The 8206-nt window shown below is 44.4% G+C and overlaps 1 non-coding gene across 1 annotated transcript; it reads right to left on the bottom strand.

Moving 5' to 3' along the window:
* Positions 1 to 7785: 7785 nt before the first annotated feature.
* TRNAW-CCA (transfer RNA tryptophan (anticodon CCA)) lies at positions 7786 to 7857 on the bottom strand. Its single transcript has one exon. It is a non-coding gene; the product is annotated as a tRNA-Trp (tRNA).
* Positions 7858 to 8206: the final 349 nt, after the last annotated feature.

Raw genomic sequence — 8206 nt, 5'->3', positions numbered from 1 at the left:
CCTTGGTTCTTAACTGAGGGAAATACTTCCTATTGTTGTGCTACATCACTATTCCTCTTTGAGGAAATCCAACAACTCCTACAGGAGTAGCAAGGGCTTGCACCAAGGTGACCCGACTGGCAAGTCGATGACAGGTGGACCGAGGGTGTGCGATCGCTATAGTTGACGCGTGTCCATGATGGGTGGACCATGGGCGCACGATCGCATAGTCAGCAGGAAGGTCGATGGGGGATGAACCAAGGGCAGGCAATCGCTACCGTCAGTGCATGTGCATGATGGGTGGACCGAGGGCACGCGGTCGCTACAGTAGGCATGTGTCCATGACGAGTGGACCGAGACCGTCATGCGGTGGACCTGCCTTCCTAGGCGCCTCGCGGTCGGAGAGAGCCTCTTGGCTATCCAACACATGATAGCTTGCCGTGGGTCTACTCTGTTGTGATTAGAGCTATCCGATCTGCCCAGATAGCTCACACCCGGGCGACTCGGTTGGGCAGTCCATGACGGGTGGACAGCCAGGTTGCACCCAGGGCCAACGTCATTGTGCGGCATCGGGCGCGCCCATGTTAGCCAGTTGCTCGATACCCCGGGCGCAACAGCATGGCCAGACCCATGTGTCGGCATCTTCGTCCCTTGCCGGGCTAGTCCAATTGTGCCAGCCAAGGCTGCGTTACGGTCTCATCATGATTCTACTACACGACTTATTCTTGTAGACTCGTGTTAGTCCAATTCTGCTGAAAACAGCGTCAGTCTGGGTTAGATCCGTTCAAATCATGCAAATTAGAGCCCAAAACAAGAGCAAAAGTGTTTGGAAAAGTAGATATGATGGAGACGTATCAAACATCTGTCGTGACAAAACCACGACAGGATCCTTGACGACCAAGGCTGGTATTGGATGTGGATGGCTCCCCTTGAGCCCTTGGATGAAGGGGAGGAGACTAGATCAATGGAGAACACCCGAGGAGGCCTCCTATATGAAGACCTCCAACCCTATTCGTCGTCTCATTCCATCTTCATCCTCTACAAGTCTCATCTACGGCCACCACACCTCCATAGCAGCAACTCCACCATAGAGAGAAGGGCCAAGCCAAGGAAGAAGGAAGAGAGGAGGCGCATCCACGCCGGCACCGGCCAGAGGCCCGGTGCCCTCTTCATCATCACCGCCATGCCTCCCTCCATCTCCAAATTTGTGTTGTCTTGTAACTCATCCCTCATCTCTATGTACTCCATCACCATGTTTGAGTAATTTAATTAGTTCTTGGAGGAATAAGATGAACTCTAGTATGTACTAGTACCAATTGTCTTGTGTGATATGATATCCTCTTTACATGTTTATTTTAGTAGTCTTCTTGATGTTGGGTGAAGTTGACCATCCAACATATGCCAATTTCAGGCGAAAGGTTACTGATGTTAGCAAACCGGCTAGTTTCTGAGGTGGGTGGCATGACAGGCCCTATCTCCCTTCATCCCGGGTCGTTGTAGCAGGGGGGAAACGAAAACCACTTTGGCTGCGTCCACGGGGACCTTTTTCCCCTTAATCACCGTTTGATAACCGGAGTGGGGAAGAACGCGGTGGCGTTTTGATACGGGGTGTATGCACATATCTATACTGGCTCTGCCCACAAAGAGAAGCATGTAAGTGGCTTAGTATTCATATAACGTATGGGTAGTGATGACTCCGAACAACTTGAGAACGCTCTTATTACTCAAGCGCTGCCCCTTTATTTTATATGTTGTTTTATTTATGTTTTCGCCTCCGTGTAGTTGTTTAGTCAAAACCAACCTTATTACAATTCTGTTAGCAACCGATGAATAGACTATTTCAGATAACGCTTTGGGTGTGAACGTAACCACGTTAGTGACGACATAGCTACGGGGTTGGTAGTTACCTGTGCGACACCGCTCCATGTGGGATCGACATACTTTACTTATCGCGAATTGCAATGGCCATGTGCTCTTGTAGGTCATCAAGCAAAGACGTGGTATTTGTTTCGTTCTTCTTCTTTACCTTATTTGAGTCATAGGACCATTGTACTATTAAGATGGGTATAGGTATTCAAGACTTGAGTCTGTTGTGATGCTTAGCCGAAACCTATGAAAGACTAAGAGAAATCTCCCTGTGCTCCAAAATTTTACTTGTCAGTCAAAGACATTGTTCTGATGGGCTACAAGAGATATCTTTCGGACCGAGGACTCAGCTTTACTTGTTCCTCAATTAAAGTTGATATGTGCTCAAAATTCTAACCATTGGAAAATGTGTCGAGTGGCCATTTGCTGGACCGCGTGCCTAAATGGTAATTTCCCATCGGAGAAGGCTGCAGCTATAAATAGCTACTCCGCTGCAATGTTTTTGGTTGTCTACTCCGCTTAAGATTCTGAGAAGATTGATTGAGCACCCCTCTCAAGAGATTTGAGTTTAAGATCCACTAAGAGAAAATCAAGAGGAAAAACTCAGATGGTGGTTCAACATCACAATAGATCTGAGTTGAGAGTTCTTGTATCTATTACTCTTGAGAGCCGCACACTCTCTAGATGGATAGATGTCAACTTGAGTGTCGAATAGTAATTGTCTTCACAAAGCAAAGTCTTCAGCAACCAATAGTAATGGTGGTTCGTGAAGAAGTCAGCCGAAGGCTTGCAGATCACCGATAAGCATTGGTGCAATACCTGCCTACCTTGTGTTTTGGAGATTGTTGACAGAAATAGGTATGGACTAATTTGTTTGCCAGTGCACACAGAGAGAAAAGTCCATACACAACCGAAGAGAATGCCGTCTCCGGTGCTGAGTTTGAGGAACTTCATCGAAGCATATCTGCGCTGCAGATAAGAACAAGCTACATATGTTGAAGTGATAGAGTTGAGAATATTAATGTGAAGAAATCGACCCCTCGAAAGTTTTCTGCTAAAGCGAAGCTTTTGTTCCGATACTGTCGTCCGAAGAAATTGACTGATGTTACTGAAGTCGAAGACAAAGTGAAGATGTAGCATTCATTTCATTTTTCTTCTTTCAATCTATCGAGTCATAGGACCTCCGTACTATCAAGAGGGGTATAGGTTGTCGATGCTTACATCAGTTGCGATGCTTAGCCTCAACCTATGAAAGATGCGAGAGAAATCTCATTATGTTCCGAGTAAATATTTGCCAGCAAGAAACGGTGATCTTCTTCGCTACAAGAAATTTGCCTCAGACCGAGGAGTTAGCATTCCGTGCTCCGCAAGAAATGTTACCGTTGTGCTCAAATCTGACCGTTGGAATCGTGTCGTTCGGCCATTGTCTGAGGCCGATGTCCAGTTTGGTATTTTCCCATCTGGGAAGGCTGCGGCTATAAATAGCCACCCCGCTCCAAAGTTATTCGTTGGCTGCTCCGCTTGAGATTTCTGAGAAGATTGATTTGAGCAACCCCTCTCCGAGTGATTTGAGTTCAAGATCCACCGAGAGAAAATGAAGAGCCCAAACTTAGACAGTGGTTTAGCATCACAGCAGTTCCGAGTGAGAGTTCTTGTACCTATTACTCTTGGGAGTTGCGCACTCTCTAGACGGATAAGTTTGGCTTCGAGTGTGAAAGAGTTGTTGTCTTCACCGAGCCTGATCTTCAGCAACCAAGAGTGATTGTGGTTTGCGAAGGTCGACCGAAGGTTTGGAGATCGCCGACAAGGATCTACCACGAGTGAAATCAACCTGAGTCTGATTAGCTCTGCGTTGAAGGAGAATAGGGTGAAGAGAATTTATCTTTCGTGTTAAATCACAACCCCTCCAACCAGACGTAGCCCTTTGGCAGAAGGGTGAACTGGTCTACCAAATCTCTTGTCACCATCGAGCACCACTGGTTAAATTTACTCCACTGTGTTTCATTCAGTAGTTTTCATTCGTGCTCTGTGCCGACAGTTTACCTGATCATTTACTTGCTCTTATCCTGTGTATTTGTGCTTACTCCTATCATCATCCTCGTTCGTTTTCCTTTGTGACCAGTATGTACCTCTGTCTTACTTGTGTCACCCTTTAGTTTCTTTTCTCTCAATTTCAGCTATGTTATGTCTCGTTTTGTTACATTTGTTTGCTTGCTGTATGACCCTCATTGTAGTTAAACCTTTAATCCATTAAGCTTGCTCTATTGTAAATGTTTTCCTCGATGAATATGCTTCTAATGAAGAATACTGATTCAGTGCATTTCTCTCGACATTCTATTTCGCTGCTGTGTTTGGATTAAGTTTCAAAGCTTTCGAAAGAAAATTTGAATCTCCCATTCACTCCCCCCCCCCCTAGTCGATATACTCTCGGTCCTAACAAGCATCTACCTCGAGTGAATTCAACCAAAGTCTGATCAACCTCACGTTGAAGGAGAATAGGACGGAGAGAGGTTTGCTCCTATGTTCAATCACAAGTCCCTCAACCAGACGTACCTCTTTTGCAGAAGAGTGAACTTTTCTACCAAATCATGTCGCCATCGAGCACCACGGGTTCATTCTACTCTACTGCAATACTTTCAGTAGTCCATCTTCAGTGCTCTGTGTCCCGATAGATATCTCTGATCTTTTATCAGTATCAAATTATTATTAGTTGTGTGGCTATGTTGTTTAGTGTATTTAGTTTGTCGTGCTCAAAGTAGTTTGCTTGTATGCTCGTGTGTTGATCCTTTGGTGTTACTTTGTCATTTAGCTGAGTTGTGCTCTGATGAACATCTCTTAGTTGAGTGATTGGAATCCTTGTTCAGTTATCTTTCATAACCATTCAACCATGTTGTTCGGATTGTCTTCATTTTGTGATACCATTGTTATCGTGAAGTTTCTCTATTGCTATACTAGGAAGATTATCATCGCTTTTATTAAGAGTTTTGCCTATTTCTTCTTGTCTAGATTGTTTTTCATTCGGACAGAGTTAGTTTCAGTGTTCCTGTCTAGTAATTGTTTCACTGTTTTATCTCGAGAGATTTGAAGTTTCGGAACAAATTTTAAATCTCCCATTCATACCCCCCCCCCTCCTCTGCTCGATATACTCCCGGTCCTAACACATAGGCATGCCAATACTATCAAAAGGGGATGATGATGTGACAGTGAGTTCATTGCTTCATGTGCTTAAAGATCAAACTCCAAAAACTCCTCAAAGTCCTTTAAGAATTTCCACTATACCTATCTATTCAACTCCTCTCGGTGCCACTGAACCATTTCCACTCTGAGCCATCGATACAACCAACTATAGTTGTCATTCTAAACCCTACTTCCATCAAAGTCTCCAACATTCCATTCGTAGACACCAAAGCATTGTCGTAGACCTTCTATTATCATGACAGAAATTCTAAGCAAAACCAGTCAAAACTTCCGAAGCGACTATAGATAGTGTGTCAGGTGTCGAGGTACTCACCTCAGAGCCACCGATCGGAACCATTTAGACCTGCCGATGGAATCTAATTTTGACACTTTTTTTAACTCGGAGCCATCGAACAATGCCAGTCGGAGCCTCGGAGATGTGTGAAAAGGTGTGTGACGATTAGATTTTTGGTCCTACATATATATACCCCCACATCCCATTAGTTCAACCCGAAGAAAACTCCACTCCCATCATTTGTCCTAAGAGAGAGATCCACCTCCTTGTGCTGATTTCAAAGGATAATCTACCCTAACCATCCAATCACTCCCTTTAAGTTCTAATCCCCTCTTGTTTTCAACCTTCTTCAAATCCATAGCCAAATCTCGGGAGAGTTTGAGTATTGATGGTTTCATTGTCAAGAAACCTCTATCTTATTATTTTTGGAGGGTGTGCGCCTCCTAGATCGGCTAGGTGTGCTTGAAAGTCTTCAAGTTTCTGAAGAAGTCAAGAAGTTTGTACGAGCTCGGACACTGCATACTTCATGAAGATCTACCCTAGTAAGGCTAGTCCTTTGTGGGCGTAAGCCATGGTGGAATAGGTTGGTTGCTCCTAAGTGGAACCTTTGTGAACTCTGTAGAATCTCGTAATCGGAATCCTTTGCAATTCTAGATCATTAGTGGACTAAAGCCTCCATCAGCGTGGATGTAAGATAGCGCAAACTATCTAAACCACGGGAAAAGTCTTCACCGAGCCTATTGTGTTTGGATTCTCTGAATTCTACTCCTTTACCTTTGCACTTGCTTGTTTTACATTATGTTGCCTATTGCTCTAGATATGCATGTGTAGGGTGTTGTATAGATTGCTAGAAAAGCTTAAAATCTATGAAGAATTTAAAACTTGGGAAAAGAGTCTGTTATTGATCTTAGTAGTCTATTCACTCCCCCCCCCCTCCCTAGACATACTTATCGATCCTAAACTAAGGCCAAATATGGTCGGGAGACTGCGGCGGCATCGTTGCTTCCCTTTTTGGGGGCGTCGCCTTGAAGAGCATTGGATCCCATTTTCATGCTCCATGGGTTGGACGCTCGCAGCATTGCAATCGGCAGGTGTTCGTTCGGCGATGTGAATGTTTTCTGCAGCTTCTTTTGTGGCAACGATGGCAGCTTTGGGTGGAATTGGGTTGTAGCTGAAGCTTGGTAGTCAGCCTCATTTACGTGCTCGAGGGGTCTTCATGCCGCACTTTATTTTTCTGTACTTAGAGCTATTGAGGCCTTCGCGGTGATGATGGGACGAGATGGGTGGTCGATTACGGCGCTGGTCCAATGCTTTTTTCTCCTACAATGCTCCTCGACAGAGTCGGAGTCGTCTGGTAATCGGCGCGTGAGATTGATTTTTTGGCTCTGTCCTGCACAGGCCTCGGCACTTGTTTGTGGTGAGGGCTACGTCGGTGTTTGCGTTTTGTGTGGGTTGTCCGATCGCCCAGGGTGCCTTGTTTTTTGCGGCGTGTTGTGATAGTTTTTGCTCGGCTTTGCGCTAATTAATCGGGCAACTGTCTTCTTCTTTTCCAGTGAAACAAAATCATCTAAGAAAGACTCAAAAAAAGAGAGGCAAATATGGTTGTCGTTGTTGTGAATTTCTGTAAGAGAGGCATGTGGATGTGTTGGTGGGCGCTTACCCGGCCTGCGTGTCGATACTAGTCGATAACCATTGCATGAACCTTATTCGATCTATGCTAATATATTTGGATGGATTAAAACTGATTATTGTTTGACATATTTTTCCCTAGTTTTCTCGGTGATGGAAAACTAGAAGGCGCTACTCCATACAAAAAGATGAATACTTTGTTTTGTTATGTCATATCCACACAAATCCTACATCTGCACTAAAGTTTTTCTATTGCGCCCTAGAAAAGAAAAACAAGAGGTTTGTTGTATAGTGCCATAATTCATAAGAAACATTCCTTCAATTATCGCACATGAATTCTTCGAACGAAATAAGCCCTACGCAAATAGTGCAGGAGTGTTGTGGATTTGAAAAAGGAATGGATGTCCTGCAAAGAAAACAATGTATTCCTTCTAATATTCTTTGAATGAAAGAGGAGCTAGGCAATTTATACAAAAAATTGAAATGATTGGATATTGCTTATATCCAATAAAGGCAGGCCAGCAGAAATATCTTGGACAAAAATTATACTGGTACAAGAAAAGAAAAAAAGAAGTCGGATATATAGTACGGGATTTTGAACCCTAAAATAGTGCAGGAGTGTTGTGGATTTGAAAAAGGAATGGATGTCCTGCAAAGAAAACAATGTATTCCTTCTAATATTCTTTGAATGAAAGAGGAGCTAGGCAATTTATACAAAAAATTGAAATGATTGGATATTGCTTATATCCAATAAAGGCAGGCCAGCAGAAATATCTTGGACAAAAATTATACTGGTACAAGAAAAGAAAAAAAGAAGTCGGATATATAGTACGGGATTTTGAACCCTACGTGAATCGAACACGCAACCTTCTGATCTGGAGTCAGACGCGCTACCATTGCGCCAAGGATCCGATGTGCTATCTAACACAAACTTAGTTATTTAACAGCGTGAGCACCAGACTGTGGAAGGACTCCATGGGCCCCCTTCGTCGCTCCAGTCTGTCCTAATACGGCCCACTACAAGCAGGATATCATACCTTCGCTGGCATGGGCCATCATTAGCGTTCCGCTACTGTTAGGACACAGCCCATGTACTTTGGCACCAGTAAAATGTGCTTACTGCTGCCCTCTGGCGGTTGGAGACATCCATCATGAATTGCAAAAGCTGCATGCGCAGGCACCACGCGGGCGGAAGATTCTATTCGGCGCTGCTGCGGCTGTCACCGTCAGCTGTACCTGCACGTTCCACGAGGTCGGTGC

Source organism: Aegilops tauschii, chromosome 7 (genome assembly GCF_002575655.3).
Source record: "Aegilops tauschii subsp. strangulata cultivar AL8/78 chromosome 7, Aet v6.0, whole genome shotgun sequence".
In the NCBI taxonomy this organism is placed as follows: Eukaryota; Viridiplantae; Streptophyta; class Magnoliopsida; order Poales; family Poaceae; genus Aegilops; species Aegilops tauschii.
Note: the sequence above shows the minus strand (reverse complement) of the source record. Positions and strands in the feature narration are given on the sequence as shown.